Here is a 16,090-nt window from a genome sequence, read left to right as displayed (position 1 = left end):
AACAATAGGAGATATGTGCATTAAACTTATTGCGGGAACAAGCCCATTTAAAAAAAAGCAGATGCCCCTCTCTAATTTGATCCTGTATATCAAAGAAGAGTCTTGTATCTTGTTGTGGAGCTAAGTTATGGCAATTTATTTGTTTTTGATTAATGGCATTTGAGTGCGTGGCAGTGGTCCGATTACGTTCAACTGCAATACCAACCGTATTACGATAGTAGGAAACATGTGTACCAAGTTTCCTAAAGATATCTCAATTTTTACTCGAGTTACAGCTTGCACAGACGGACGGACATACGGACGGATAGACAGTCACTCGGATTTCAACTCGTCTCTTCATCCTGATCATTTATATATAATATATATATGTATATGGTTTTATTTAATATAATTTTACATTTAATTTCATTTTTACTCTTAACACTCCTAATGCTCTATTAATAATGTGCTTAATCGTATGCTAGCACGGGTTTTTATCCCGTCTTGTGCTTATTTTCTCATTTCCTACGTACATATGTAAGCATATGCGTATATTCTTATGCGGGCGTAGGTATGAAAATATGTATTATATATATGTACATGTATATGTATATATGTACCTACTTACAAATTTAAAAGCAAAAAGTGAGAACATAAAAAATGCAAATATGTACAAATCATAGAAAATCATAACATATGTACCTATATGAATGTAAGAATTTGTGTGCATATGCATAATCTGTGCTCTCACAGAGGTGAATAGCCTAATTCATGGTCACGGTCATCCGATTTTGCACAGTGTCATACTTCTGATCAAACATGCTCCCCCCATTGAAATGCTTGCATTTCAATCGGAGATAGGTAATGGTGCAACTTTATGGACTGCTCTCCGTATAATCCCTTTTGTAGTTTTGATGTCTACAACCCCCACTTTGCCATCTGAACCAGGAGCGATATCGATAATTCTGCCAAGTGACCACTATTGTGAAGGCAAGTCGGTTTCATGGATGATGACCATTTGACCAATTTCGATGTTGGCCTGCGGCTTCAACCACTTGGAGCGTTGTTGTAGGATAAGAATGAAGTCGTGTGCCCATAGGTCCCAGAAACTTTGCTTCAAATACTTCACCCGTTGCGATTGCGTTAACAAAGATACAATGTTGATATTAATGGCTTTGTCTGGCATCGACAGTGACGTTCCGATCAATAGATGAGCTGGGGTTAACGCTTCGCCATCATTAGGATCATTTGAAAGAGGTGTCAGCGGGCGAGAGTTTAAGATAGCTTCAACTTCAACCACAACGGTCTGCAGTTCTTCATATGTCAGGTGTGCATTTGACATGTTTTTTTATCAAAATGGATTTCATCGATTTTACTGCCGCCTCCCATAAACCTCCAAAATGCGGAGCCCGAGGCGGAATAAAACGAAACTCGAAACCAGTGTTAGTGCTATAATTAGTGATGTCATCAGTTACCGCTTTATTGAAGAACTGTTGATAAAGATCCTTCAATTTGGCTTGAGCACCGACGAAATTTGTGGCGTTGTCGAAGTAAATGCGTCTTCCTACAAAACATTTTAGACAAAGTATAAAATTATTAGTAGACAAATCGGATACTAATTCTGTACGTATGGCTTTAGATGCAAAGCATACGAATATCGCTATGCATGTTTTGTATGGAGCTCTTCCACGAAGACGATGGGTCGTACTGAAAGGGCGACAAAAGTCGACACCGCTAACTAGAAATGGGCGTTGCATTTGCGATTAGCATGGAGATCCCCATGATTTGATTCATTAGTTTAGGTTTGTAATGGAAACAAGGCACGCAATTTCGAAACATTTTTCTTACGATTTCGCGGGCATTTATAACCCATACTCGCTGACGCAACAGACTTATTAAAACCTTTGGGCCAGCATGTAAATGCTTTCGGTGAAGATACTCCATGTACAATGATGTAAATCTATGATCTTTCGAAAGAAGTGCGGAAATTTTGCATCAAAAGGAATGGGTGCTTTTGACAAACGGCCACCGACTCTGAGCACTGAAACTGCCACTCCGTTAAGATTCATTTGATGTAGAAAAGGAGTCAGCTTCTGTATAAACGATTTAACTTGTTATTGTCTTTGAAGTATTTCAATTTCAACCGCGAATTCCATCTGTTGAATAGCGATGATGATTCTCCACCAAGTCTGATCAAGCTCCTCTACCGGTAGATGAAGTATCACTGCTGGCGTGAGTTGCTTGTTGAGAGCAACTTTGTTGAAAACACGAAAAATGTATGTAACTGTGCGAAGTAATCGGTGGTACGATGAACAGCGGTTGATAATGACGTTGATAACATTTCTCTCATTTCCGCTTTTGCTACACTTGAGGTTGATTCCTTTTCGCAGTTGTACGTCGTGCATTTTAATGTTAGCTCCCTTCTTGCTTACAAGTCATTCTGACGAATTTTTCATTAGAAACTCTGGGCCAGAGAACCAAATTGTCCCTACAAGAATTTGAGCGCTGCACCCACGTGAAACAATGTCTGCAGGATTATGCGTACTTGGTACATGTTTCCAGTTAATGCCAGATGAAATTTCTTGAATTTCAGAGACTGGATTGGCAACAAAGCAATTTAAGGTGGCCGCATGAGTGTTGAGCCACTTCAGCACTATTTCTGAGTTAGTCCAAAAATAAATGTTGATGCTGAATGTCACTAACTTCTCCTTAGTTTTTTGCCAAGTCCTACTCAGTAACAGTGCTGCACATAGCTCCAAACGAGGAAGCGATTGTGCTTTAATAAGCGATACTTTAGATTTCGCAATAAGTAATGTGGTTTTGTAGGTGTGATTTATCTTAGAACGTACATAAATGCAACACCGATACGCGCGCGTTGATGCATCAGCGAAACCACGAAATTCACAATCAGAATTGGATGTTGTTTGTACATAGCGGGGAACTTCGATTTTATTAATGAAGTTTAAATCGGCTTTAATCTGCCACCAAATGTTATGTAGATCGGTTTATAGTGTTTCATCCCAATCTAATCGGCGATATCATCACGTATGATCACGAGGTTCAATAAACCGAGGATATCAAATATTTTGGATATAATAGATAAGACCGATCGCTTAGTGACTGGCTGCATATCTGCTAACTCATAGCGATAACAAAGGGTGCCAGCTAAAGGTTTCCACGACGTACCTAGAGCTTTGGTAATGTTTTCTTCAGTTGTTTTAATTATGACTTCCTTATAAGATGCGTCAGATAATTGTGTAGAATTCGAGTGCCATTTAGTAAGAGAAAGACCATGAGAACGAAGAACTTCTATAATTTCAATTTTTAATTTTTGTAAATTGTCTATGCTTTCTGCACCAGTTAACAAATCGTCAACATAAAAATTTTCACGAATAGCAGACGATGCTAGTGGAAAGACATCTTTATTGACGTCAGCAATATAAAGTAAACTATCAGTAGCGAGGAATGGTGCAGAAGCCAACCCGTAAGTTACAGTTTTGAGTTGAAACAACTGCAATGGCTCATAAGACTCGTTTCTCCATAAAATGAGTTGATATCGTTGATCTTGTTCGTCAATCAAAAATTGGCGATATATTTTTGATACATCGGCGGTTAATACGTAAGGATACAAGCGAAATGACAATAATGTCATGATTAGTTCTGGTTGAATTCTTGCTCCGACCATAAGTATTTCATTTAATGAGCGATCAGAAGTAGTGCGCGCAGAGGCGTCGAATACAACCCGAAGCATGGTCGTAGTACTTTGTGGACTGAGTATACAATGATGTGGAATTATATAGTGTGAACTATTTAAATCAAAGTTTTTTATAGCAACCATGTGCCCAAGTTTAATGTATTCTTTTATAAAATCTGCATACATATTTTTTAATAATTTGTTGTAAGATAGACGTCGTTCAAGAGCGAGAAATCTCCCTTCTTGAAGGCTTTCAAAAAATATTTCTGCATTAAGCAATAAATCTATACGTTGCGGTTTGTAGAAGTAAGGATCCGCAAGCTGAAGGTTTGCAGGAATATCCCATTTAGAAGTGTTGAAAAAACTACTTGGTATTTGTGTCGTGATCTGTTTAGTTATAGCAAATTGCGATATACAAGTAAAATCTCCGATTCGAGATTTAATTTTCGCATTTACTGCATACTTTGAATTAGAACGAATATCTGAAATATTTGATATTTCCTGATGTGAGAAAACCCTTTTAAGCTGCAACCGATTCGCTGTTTCCTCGGTGATGAAATTTAATTCGGAACATAAATCCAATAATGCACGAGCTGGCTGCATCACTCCAAATTTGTCCTGTATGTAAATTAAGGCTGTTGGTATTATCGCTCTTTTGCGTGTGAATGATGCGATGGATTCGACGAAGTAAACAGCACAGGTGTTTGGTTTTTCTCTTTAGGTTCTAACTTTTGTACAAATGGATAATTTGTAGCTCCAACGGTGGCGAAATGTAGATGAGAGTGGTGCGATTGATGACATATACGGCAACGAGATTTCGATGGGCATTTAGATACTGTATGTCCTTTGCGTAGGCAATTGATGCAAGCACTTGTCTGCTTCACCCAATCAAAACGCATTTTAGCTGATAACTGTAGAAATGAAGGACAATTGTTAAGGCTATGTTCTGCATTATTGCAATGTATGCAATTTGACATCGCGTTAATGAATGAATTTGCATTTTTCTTACCGAGTAGCTTACAATCTCGCTGTGTTACCTTTGAGTTTTCCCCGTTTGAACATGTTTCTAAATACTGACAGTGCCGATTTAACCGCTTGTAGCAATCGTCCCATGATGGCAAGTAATCAAACTCTTCCTTTTGATTGTATGCCGATTTTGAATCAGAATCAATTTTAGTTAAGACGATATGAATTAGCATTAAAATCATTATATCGCCTTCTGAGCCCAACAAGAGTAACGAACCTCGCAGTGCTGCAACATTGTCAATGATATTACGTAGACTTGCTGCGTCAGATCTTTTCATAACTGCAGTATTGAAAACCGATATAATGTGATCTTGAAAAATCAATACGTTATTGTCGTATCGTTCTTTGAGCCATTGTATAGCCTTCGGATAATTTTCTTCGGTTACCTGAAAGGGTTCGATTACGCAAAGGGCTGCTCCTGAAAGACAGTTCATAAGATAATTAAATTTGTCCACCTTTGGCATTGTTGGGTCATCGTGCACCATGCTGCAAAAGGTGCGGAAAAAGCGTTTATATTCCGCATATTTGCCATCAAATTTTGGCAATTTTGAATATGCTAGTGTTCAACTCAGAAACGCGGTTTCTGGGGTTGATTAACGAAAGTATTTTAGATTTTGTTGAAATGTACGTTTCTTCAACTTCTGCACTTGATTTGTCTGACGGAGAAAGAGCTTCAATATTGTTCTGAACGTCGCAAATATGTTAAAATTAGGACTCAGCAATTTGTAATCGACATTCGAGAACATGCGTATCACTGTCGACTTCTTCACAAGCAATTCGTTGCTTTATACTATGTAGGTTGCGAAGAATCGTTGAACGTGTTTGAATTAGCGAGGACAAAGGTAATTGTTCCTCATCAGCCATGTTAGGCATAATGGCTTTACTGTTATTAGGCATTTGAAGGCAAAAATAAAATATAATATATACGAGTACCTGAGCTATGAAAAATATGATGATGTTGATGTAGCAAAAGCAGATCTGCAATCCGATGAAACTGTACTGTAAAAAGTCCCGTATGCTGGCACTGTGACTTTGACGAGTTGACTAACTGTCGGTAACTTCGACAGATGTTGATGAAAAGAAGGTCTCGAATGAATGTTGAAAACCACGTGTAATCTGTATGTACGTTTACAGTGGATACTACTATGATATGTGGCAAGAGTTGCTATCTGAGCTTACACAGAATGTTGCCCGGGCACAACAATCCAAATGATCCGTTGATTCAGGCTGTTGGATACCGCTACACTGCTACAGACGATACACTATAGGCGAATTTCGTGTGGTTGAACAAACGCAGAGCCAGCTCTTGCCAGTATTTACACGAAACGAATTTAAATTAAATGAAAAATAGACATTAATCTATTGGCTTTCTTTGATCGAAATATTAAATTTAGAACACATAGTCCTGTCACGGTCGCCAAATTATGTTCCAGCCCAAAAATAGATTAATGTCCAATTAACAATTTTGATTTTATTTAATTTAATTTTGCATTTAATCTAATTTTTACTCTTAACACTCATAATGCTCTATTAATAATGTGCTTAATCGTATGCTAGCACGGGTTTTTATCCCGTCTTTTGCTTATTTTCTCATTTCCTACCTACATATGTAAGCATATGCGTATATTCTTATGCGGGCGTAGGTATGAAAATATGTATTATGTATGTGTACATGTGTATGTATATATGTACCTACTTACAAATTGCAAAGCAAAAAGTGAGAACATAAAAAATGCAAATAAGTACAAATCATAGAAAATTATAACATATGTACCTATATGAATGTAAGAATTTGTGTGCATATGCATAATCGGTGCTCTCACAGTGGTGAATAGCCTAATTCATGGTCACGGTCATCCGATTTTGCACAGTGTCATACTTCTGAACAAACAAACCCTATATCTAAATCTATTAGTTTTAGGTAATACAAACAACCGTTAGGTGAAAAAACTATTATACTCTGTACCAACAAGTTGCGAGAGTTTAAAAATGTTGCGAAAAAGAATACAACATTCATTGAATCGTGATACAATCAAATTTGTGCCTTTTTGACTTATATTAAAGGTTATAGACTCAATTAGTTTTATTACTATATTTTACTTCCCGTCAGAGAAAGTTATATCAAAATCTTTCTCAACTGAAATTTTTTTGATATAAATTCAACCAGATGATCGGTATTCATTATATTAGGGATATGAGGTTGGGACAATTTCGAGACCTTTCATTCATAACTAGCGCTAAACCACATAATTTTTAATAAAACTTGTTCATTTAATTTTATTGGCAGATTGCACTAACTTTTGGCATTGTTCAGTTGTACTCGAGAACATATTTTCAAGGCATTTTATAAATATATAACTCATACACTGACCGAAATATTCGGCATATGGCTTCTTCCAATAACAAAAATCATCGGAATTAGAATTGAAACCGATAAAAAAATGAAGTAGGTGCCATGAATTCCGATATTATTGGTTTGACGTTCGAAACAGAATCTATTGAACAAGTTAAGAAATTAATTTATATTATTGTTACGATTTAATTTATCTTAATGTCTTTAGATGAAAACATAAGAATAAAACCCAAAATTTCATAATTTTTGAGTTTATGGTAGTTAATCTGATGCTAATTTGCACTAAAAACCCACTCACCACTTTCACTTACACACCTGTTTGGGTTTCAACTGTAATGAATTTATTTAACTCAATCGTTTTCCACAATTAAATGTTACTTTGAATAAGTTTAAAAACGGTGTAGATTTCCGGGGTGGCGCGGAAAAGGACTCGGCTGATGCAGTAGCGACGGCGATCGATCGAAAAAAGGGCCCGTATCCAGTCGTCGATCCCTTTTGTTGGTTGGGTAGAGTGATGAGATCGTGGGTGTGTTGGTGGTGTGGTGTTTATTGGTATCCCTCGGTGAGTTGTGTGAAGTTGTATGTAATGGTGTGTGGTGTTTTCGGGAGTGGATGGTATTGTTGTGATTTGTTGGAATGTATCAGCGTTGCTTGTGAAGTGGTGTGTGGTGCGTGTACAGGGATGTTTATGATGTTTAGCCATCCCGGTTTAACCTAGGAGTCGTTGCAGCTGTTGTAGCGTTGCTACAAAGTTGCTCAGTCCCGTAGAGCGGCGGTATTGCGGCCTAGAGTGCCGGCGCATCATCGGTGCTTCGTTTCGGTGACTCCTTAATCATGACACAGGAGGGTCTGCTGATCGTCGGTGCGGTATCGCCCGAGTCGATGGTGGTTGTCTAATTAGAGGGCGGCTGCGCGGGGCAGGCAGGCGACCGATGTCACGTCTCGGGTTGCGATGGAACAACGTATGATGCAGCCTGCCGCATATTTGAGACAATGCCATGAGCCTGGGTAATCTGCCGGCGTTGTATCGGTTGCATGCCCCTAAAAATGTTGCAGTGTTGTAGTCGGTGAGGGCGGCGGCAAATGATGTACCGGACGCGCTGCGGTTCCATGTTTGGTGTTGCTGATGGTCGGGCTCCACTTCGATGAGCGGCTGTAGGAGCGGCTGCTCGGGGCGCTGGAGTAACCCCAGTTCATAGTTATCTGGGTAGAAAAGATTATTGGGCTTTATAAAGTTGTAAGATATAGGTTGAAATAGGCATTCTACAACTCTTGGTAGCATGAAGGGGTCGTCATATTGATCGACTCGTTAGTTCTTATATATACGGATTGTTGTCGAGTTTACGAGTTATTGTCTTTTCGTTTTTTTCGATTTATTGAAACGGTTATGAAAAACGTGATGTTATATTATATCGTTTATATCTGCGGTTGATAGAAAGCACAGTTTCACGAGCGGTCTGGTTAGCGTTCCTACTCTTACATGACCGTCGGAGCCGTAATGTAGCTTTTCTATGCGACCAAGCCGCCATTCGGTAGGGGGTAGACAATTATCATGAATAATGACACAATATCAAGCTTTGGCGCTTGTTCAGGAGTCTTCCAACGATATCTTTTATGGAGATCCTTTATGTACTCTTCTTTCCATCGGCGGCTGAAATCGTGATGGATAATTTTAATTCTTTCCCAGCGATTTAATAAGGATAGCGACTCCACGCCTGGCTCAGGTATGGCCAGAATGCGTGTTCCTTTGAGAAAGTGCCCTGGAGTTAAGGCTGTGAAATCTGAGGGATCTTGCGAGAGGGTGGTAAGAGGCCGTGAATTGAGAACGACTTCAATTTCAATTTATAATGTAGTGAATTCTTCATAATTGAATTTGTAATTTCCAGCTACCTTTTTTAAGTGGGATTTGAAGCTTTTTACAGCTGATTCCCATAAACCACCCATATGAGAAGCGCTTGGGGGGATAAACTGCCAATTAATGCCTTGGGGTGCGTACTTCTGTACAATCTCAGGTGAGACTTGTTTGATAAAGTCCACGAACTATTTCTCAGTGGCTCTTTTGGCTCCAATAAACGTTCTGCCGTTGTCACTCATTATTTTTGGGGGAAAACCACGGCGTCCGACGAAGCGAGCGAATGCCACGAGCTTTTGTCGTAAAAAACTGCCACATAGCCTTTCATTAAAGTGGGAGATCTTAACATTGAAGCTTTTATCTGGAAAGGCCCAGCAAAATCGACACCTGTTGCTGTGAAGGGCAGAGCAAAGTTGCAGCGTTCAGGTGGAAGTGCTGCTATTATCTGCGTTCGCCTTTTTTGCTTGTACGTTGTGCAAACTTTGCACATGTAAATGCACTTCTTTATTTGAGGCTTAAGACGGGGAATATAAAACTATTTGTTGCATGAGGCGGTGCTCGGCGTGTAGCATCAGTATGTGGACATAATGCAGATATAATGTGGCAAGCCGTGCTTTCTCTGGTATGATTATGGGATGTCGTTCGTTGTATGTCAGGATGGAGTTGACAAGCCGACCATTCGCACGAAGCAGCCCCTTTGTGTCCCGAAATGGATTTAGTACTAAAAGTGAGCTCTTTTTATCCATCGGTTTTGAATATTTTAGCAAAGATATTTCTCGGCTGAAGTAGCGCGCTTGAGTAGATGCGATAAGAGCGCCTTTTGCCTTTTGTAAATGTAGGTGCGTTAATGTATCGCATTGGGGGTATATTGAAGGTGTTCCGTTAACTTTAGATTTGAGCTGCTCTATAAATTTGATCATATAGGAAACTACTCTGAGGGCTCAGGGAAACGATGAGAATCGCTCAAGGATGTCAGTATCATCCGATGTTGCATGAAAAGAGTCGATTTTTCGACTTTCTGGGGCAATTATATTGCACGTGGGCGCTTGTGGCCAAGAATCGGGAGATTCTGTTAACCAGCAGGGGCCATTCCACCAGAAGGAGGTGGTGGTAAGATGCAGGGTTTTGCACCCTCTTGTACCTAGATCAGCAGGATTATCAGCACTGGCTACATGTCGCCAAGTGACTGATCCTACTAGGTCAAGGATTTGCGACGTTCGATTGGAAATATACGTCTCCATGCATGTGGTAGTTTTTCTAACTATGCTAATACAATTTCGGAATCGGACCATAGATATAGTTTATATTGTGCCATGTTTAAATGTTTGTACGATGGACACTAGTTTTGCTAGTAATAGTGTTTAAATGACTATAAACTTCCCTTTCAACTACACCGCTTCTTCAGGGTAAATAATGTCACACCCTAATACAACACACCAAACTTGTGAAACATTCAATAAAAATAAAATAAAGAATATTTCAATTTAAACCTTAAAAAGGCGTTTGTGAAAGAAACGGGAAGTAATAATGTCAATGTTGAGTGCTAACATTATAGCATAATTATTCATGGTCCTTCGAGCCTTACCGAAAGGCACCTTCGGATTTTTACAAAACTGTGTTAAGAAACACAATTAATAATTATTACAAACAAGTAACAAAGAGCAGTGCAGTGGTACAACAAAAAAGTAACAAAATTTGCAATTTAAGTCAAAAAATGTTAAAAATGGTGCAGTGACAAAATAACAATTATTAAATTTTAAAATGTAACACAAACCTCACCAAAGATACAGTGCTAATGTATATATAAATGTATTTCAACAAACATATAAACATTTTAAACCAACAAAAATTCACACAACCGGCCGCGAAACCTTAGCACAAAACATAAATAGAACAAACGGGCGCGAATTTTTAAACAAAAAACAACAACAAAGCATACCTGTAAACAGCTGGAGAATAAACACACGAATTGGCACAAAAGGAAATATAAATAAATATATGTATATGTAAAAACCGTATACCCTACAAAGTGAGGGTATTTATTTCATTTACATATCTTATTTTATGCGTATATGTATGTAAAAATTTCAGTTTTATATATTATAACATAAAACCTGTAACAGAAAATCCGTTTTAACAGCATAAAAAAACGGTTACCAAACTGACACAATTCCGAGTGTATTTCAAATACATACTTATATATTTAAAAAAAAAAACACAAATTTATCTTAACTGATTGCCCAATTAATAGCTTACCTTCGTGTGTTCAAACACACCATCAAGAACCAAAAAAAAAAACAAAAAAAAAAATAAAACCAATTCAAGTATACACTTGCACATTAATCCAGCAATACCCCTTATGCTTAATATAGCAATAAGCAGGATTGCATTCAATAAGTAAGCAAAGGCAAAATATCAAACATAAAACAAACAGAGAAAGAAATAAAAATACAACAGACAAACATACATATATGCATATAGAATTAACGTTTACATATTATATCTATATATGTCGTTATATATATATTTTTACTAAACAAATATATATAAACAAAAATATATTTACAACGTGCATAAGGGAAAATACTTGCACATTATTCACTTCGCTTTCGCGCTCTCTTCGCAGTGCGAACATACATATTTATACATACGGCATATAATCTATGCCTATGCTTATATACCCTATATACATTGGGTCAATTACACATTGAAAATTTACAAAATTACAAAAATGTAAAATTACATGAAAAATAAAACAATAAACGTTGTGGTAAAGATAACGCTACTAGATATTAAAAATAATAAATAATTTATTAAAAACAAAAATACAAATATTTTCAAAGTCCACATTGGCATACATCCCCCAATACCCCTTGTAACAAACAATCAGGATTTCGTACACAAAAGTAAAAGCAAATTGATCTCTACAACGAGCTCTCAATTGCCCTAGAAAATAAAAATATTACATACGCACAAACAAATCGTATTGACCTCTTCAACGAGCTCTCAATTTCACAAGCACATAAATATATATGTACACAGAAGTCCGTGTATTAGGGTGTACCTAAATACACCAACATAAGGACATAAGTATTATTAAATTAAAAGTGCCATTCTTAATAACTAAATTAAGGAAATTTAAATTACGCTCACAAATATATATTTAAAATAAAATACAAATTAAAAAATTATTTCGCAAGTAAATATATATCTAGTCCGAAAAAAAAAACGTATATACGTAAAATAGTATTCGGTATTAATTATCATTTATTGCTGCGTTTAAATCAGTTTACACTGAGAAAATTTTAATTAACTTTGACACATATAGTAATAAATAACAAAACAAAAATGGTTAATGACGATAAAAATCAAATTACACCTGCAGAAGCTACACGCGCAAGACAGGTTACCACAAAGCAAATAAAGGGCAAAAATATTTGTGTTGCCAAATTCATTTCCTAAAGTAACAGATTAACACGATACTGCACTCGATTTTCATTTTCACCGATTCAAGACATTTCTGAATCGTTATTGGAAATAAAAAAACAAAATATTGACAATTTTTGGACTCGTCTCCAAACGGCTCAAGACGCCATAGTAGATTATGACAATTCAGATCTACCACACGATTTTAAATCATCGGCTTACGCACTATACGAAAACTGCTTAGACCAGTACGAAGAAACAAAAGCTATGATTTCTGATCAATTAAAGTTAATAAAAGCGATTGCACCTACTCCACAACCGAGAGTAGAGCTGCCACAAATTCTAAGTCAAGACGCAAGTTCAGGCATCCATCTCGAGGTGCCCGCATGTGACACAGAAATATTTTATGGAGGTTATGAAGAATGGCCGTCCTTCCGGGACATGTTCACTGCCGTATACATCAACCATCCAAAATTATCAAAAGCGCAAAAATTGTATCACCTCCGATACAAAACTAAAGGTCAAGCAGGCGCAATAGTAAAACAGTTCGCACTAAATGACGACAATTTTAATTTGGCTTGGGAAGCTCTAAAATCCAGATATGAAAATGAAAGAATATTGGTCGATAACCAAGTAACGACACTATTAAACTTGCCTAAGATTCAAAAAGAAACCAGTGAAGAGTTTATAAGACTACAATCCACTGTTTCAAACTGCTTGTCGGTTTTATCGACACAAAATATTCCCACAGACAGCTGGGACCCTATACTGGTAAACATATGCACTGCCGCATTACCAGAAAAATCGTTACTTTTATGGGAGCAATCGCTCTCATCACGAAAGAAATGCCCCACGTGGCAACAAATGAAAGACTTTCTAACTACCCAGTACGAAATCGCTGAAAGGGTAGATAAAAAACTAATTAAAACAAAAATTGTTCAAAACGACCTAAAAAGAAGCTTCAATAGACCCCAAGCTAGTAGCAAAAACAAATTAAACAGAAGCTTTTACAAAACGCAATCGTTTACATCCGAACAGAATAAGCATACATCATGCGAACTATGCACAAGAGGGCATTGTAGTTTAAATCTTGCGAGATATTTAAAAAATTAAAAATTCACGAAAGAAACAATTTTATGAGAGCAAAAAGATTATGTACAAATTGCTTGTCACATACGCATACTCATAAAAATTGTAAACGCAAATTCAATTGCAGTAATTGTCATAAACGACATCATTCAATGCTGCATTACAACACATTTTCCAGCTCACCCCCGAACAGCGCAAATACAAAAAGAGCCACGGGTTTAGTTGCAACAGCAAATCCCGAAGTGCGAAATCCTGGAAATTGCCAAGAAGCACCATGCTGCTCAAAGGCATTAAAAACCCAAACGCTACACAGCGAAAATCAAAGTAGAGTACTACTACCCACAGCCGTCGTCTCCATCGAACATCGAGGAGAACTGTTTAAACTTAGGGCCTTAATAGACCAAGGATCACAACGATCATTTATAGCGTCTAAGGCACAAAAGAGGCTAAAATTGCCATCAAAACAATCGAATTTTGAAATTACGGGAATGGGCGGAAAAGTAGTCCAAAACTCAAATAAAATCTGCCCCATTGCCCTAATTTCCCCCCAAGCGGATAAGCGAATTGTAGCAGAAGCTATAGATCTACCGCAACTTACAAACATGCTTCCATGCTATCACATAAATAGCAAGCATTGGCAAAAGGTTTCACACTTAAAGCTAGCAGATCCCAACTGCAACACCCCCGCTAACATAGATATTCTAATAGGCAGCGACCTTATACCGCAAATAATGCTTGAAGGTGTTGAAAAAATTTCAACGACCCTTCTAGCCCAAAATACTATATTCGGTTGGATTCTAAGTGGACTAGTTACTGAACCAGTTTCCACATCAACAACTCAAGTTGACGAAAATTCAAAAGAATACCTTAATTCACAATCAAGGAAATTTCGGGAGTTAGAAAAATGCCCCCTCATATCAATTAAAACCCCAGAAGATCAGTATTGTAAAGACTTCTACAAAGCCACAACTACTCGATCAAATAATGGTCGGTACGTCATACGACTACCACTAAATTCACAATGTTCCAACACTCCAAGAATTGGCCGAAAAAACAAAGTCAGAGTCCCTTCTGACAAGATCAGTTTTAAAAAACACAAATATGTAACTTTTCGACCCCGCAGGATGGCTCTTGCCAATAATGATACAAAAATCCTGATTCAAAAAGCTTGAGATATGTTGTGCCCTCCTACTTGCCAAATTAGTGCATACGCACTTTAACATACATATATCCAAATTGCCCCAAAAAAGTTGAAAAAATCGACACATAACAAATTGTGCTCTAGTTGCTTACTTTTTAAAAATTATAAAACAATTTAAAAATAAAGTTAAGCGATCAGCATGCTCCCAATGCGATACAATGACGCACCAAGCCTTACAACAAGCAAAGGTCGCTCTAATCGCATATATCTAAGCCCCCTTCGTATTGGTGGTTTATGGGAAATACTTGTAATACGTGTACAAATCCACTTAAAAAGTAGCCGTAAATCACAAATCTTACGCTCGCAAGATCCCTCTTCAAAGGTTTCAAAGGAGCACCCATTATGGCCATATCTGAGCTAGGCGTGGAGTCGCCATCCTATAAGCCGATAATAAAGTAATAGTAGATAACCGGCAATAAAATGAATAAACAAAATTATACCATCTAATAATACGTCGTCACAACAACAAATCGAATAAATGCAAAACAACGTTGCTTGCTTAACGCACTAACTTCCAAATCAAAAAACATAATACTCATTTCAAAATCAAGATTAAATATGGATCTACCACTACTGCATTATCATGCATACCGCGCCCTCGGCTACTCCAATTGCAGTACGCCGTGATACCTGGGACATTTACAGCATATCTGTACTACTAGGCAAAATATTCGCCTAGGGGGCCCAGGATGTTTAAATGACTATAAACTTCCCTTCCAACTACACCGCTTCTTCAGGGTAAATAATGTCACACCCTAATACAACACACCAAACTTGAGAAACATTCAATAAAAAAAAAATAAAGAATATTTCAATTTAAACCTTAAAAAGGCGTTTGTGAAAGAAACGGGAAGTAATAATGTCAATGTTGAGTGCTAACATTATAGCATAATTATTCAAATAGCGCTCCACATAATTCAAGTCGTGGTAGACTTATTGTTTTTAAAGGAGCCACTTTTGCTTTTGCTACTAGTAAGTGGCATGCGGTCGCATTGTCGCTTTGTGTGCGAACATATATAGTTGCGCAATATGCCTTTTCAGAAGCGTCACAGAAGCCGTGTAGTTCGACTTTGTGCTCTGGGGCATAATTTACCCATCGTGGGATTTGTATCTGTGAGATAACATTTAGATTGCTCGCAAACTGGGACCACTTTTCTAAACGAAGTGGTTTTACTTGTTCGTCCCAGTCGGTTCCATCTAACCATAATTCTTGTATTAGGATTTTGGCTTGTATCATAATTGGCGAAAGCCATCCTGCGGGGTCGAAAAGTTTTGCCACAGAGGATAGAATTTGTAGCTTCGTTATGGCGGATAATGCAGATATTGACTCTGTAGTGTATGAAAACTGGTCAGATATTGCATTCCATTGTATCCCCAGAGTTTTTGTTGTACTTTCCTTTTCGAATTTAAGGAAATTAGTGTCCAACAGATTTTCTTTAGGTATGTTCTTTAAGATATTAGGGGGGCTCG

At 37.5% G+C, this 16,090-nt stretch overlaps 1 protein-coding gene and 1 long non-coding RNA gene across 5 annotated transcripts in view; both read right to left on the bottom strand.

The window, feature by feature from the left end:
• Positions 1-16,090, bottom strand: part of LOC106623638 (uncharacterized) — a 341,640-nt gene that overhangs the window by 219,327 nt on the left and 106,223 nt on the right. The gene's annotated exons all lie outside the window — the stretch shown is intronic.
• Positions 364-6,365, bottom strand: LOC106624857 (uncharacterized). The gene is made up of 2 exons (XR_011395240.1): positions 5,633-6,365; positions 364-1,543 (listed from the first exon to the last, which is right to left on the bottom strand). It is a non-coding gene; the product is annotated as an uncharacterized lncRNA (long non-coding RNA).

Source organism: Bactrocera oleae, chromosome 3 (assembly GCF_042242935.1).
Source record: "Bactrocera oleae isolate idBacOlea1 chromosome 3, idBacOlea1, whole genome shotgun sequence".
Taxonomy (NCBI): Eukaryota; Metazoa; Arthropoda; class Insecta; order Diptera; family Tephritidae; genus Bactrocera; species Bactrocera oleae.
This window is presented reverse-complemented; position numbering and strand designations above follow the sequence as displayed.